The sequence below is a fragment of the Arachis hypogaea genome, chromosome 20 (assembly GCF_003086295.3).
Source record: "Arachis hypogaea cultivar Tifrunner chromosome 20, arahy.Tifrunner.gnm2.J5K5, whole genome shotgun sequence".
Taxonomy (NCBI): domain Eukaryota; kingdom Viridiplantae; phylum Streptophyta; class Magnoliopsida; order Fabales; family Fabaceae; genus Arachis; species Arachis hypogaea.
In genome coordinates, this window is record NC_092055.1 from 91207701 (window position 1) to 91208534 (window position 834).

Sequence of the window (834 nt, forward strand, 5' to 3'; positions counted from 1 at the left end):
GAACAACTGTTCGTCCGGAGGAGGAGTCCAAGAAGATCCCAATCAACATCTAACCACCTTCCTGAGGATATGTGACACGGTGAAGTCTAATGGTGTTCATCCTGACGCCTATAGACTGCTCTTATTTCCATTCTCACTCAAGGATAAGGCAGCCAAGTAGCTTGAGTCTTTTCTGAAGGAAAGTTTGACAACTTGGGAAGATGTGGTGAACAAATTTTTAGCCAGATTCTATCCTCCCCAAAGAATCAACAGGCTGAGAGCTAAGGTCCAAACTTTCAAACAATAAGATGGTGAGACTCTATATGAAGCATGGGAGAGGTTCAAGGATCTGACAAGGAGGTGTCCACCAGATATGTTCAATGAATGGGTGTAGCTACACATTTTCTATGAAGGCCTTTCTTATAAATCAAAGAAAGCAGTAGACCACTCATCTGGGGGATCTCTGAACAAGAAGAAAACCATTGAGGAGGCCATAGATGTCATTGAAACTGTAGTAGAAAATGACTATTTCTATGCTTCTGAAAGAGGGAACACTAGAGGAGTGATGGAGCTAAACAATGTAGATGCTCTGCTGGCCCAAAATAAGCTCATTACCAAGCAGCTGGCTAACCTCACCAAGAAGATGGAGAGGAACCAAGTAGCAGTAATCACCACTTCATCAGCAACCCAAGAAGGAGTGAATGAAGAAGCAGAGGGTAGTCAGGAGCAAGCCAACTACATTGGGAATTCACCTAGGCAAAACCATGATCCATACTCCAGGACCTACAACCCTGGTTGGAGGAATCACCCAAACTTTGGGTGGGGGAATCAACAAGATCAAGGCCAAGATCAGAG

At 44.2% G+C, this 834-nt stretch overlaps 1 non-coding gene across 1 annotated transcript; it reads right to left on the minus strand.

The window, feature by feature from the left end:
* Positions 1-250: 250 nt before the first annotated feature.
* On the minus strand, positions 251-357 carry LOC112788513 (small nucleolar RNA R71). The gene has a single exon (XR_003195873.1). It is a non-coding gene; the product is annotated as a small nucleolar RNA R71 (small nucleolar RNA).
* Positions 358-834: the final 477 nt, after the last annotated feature.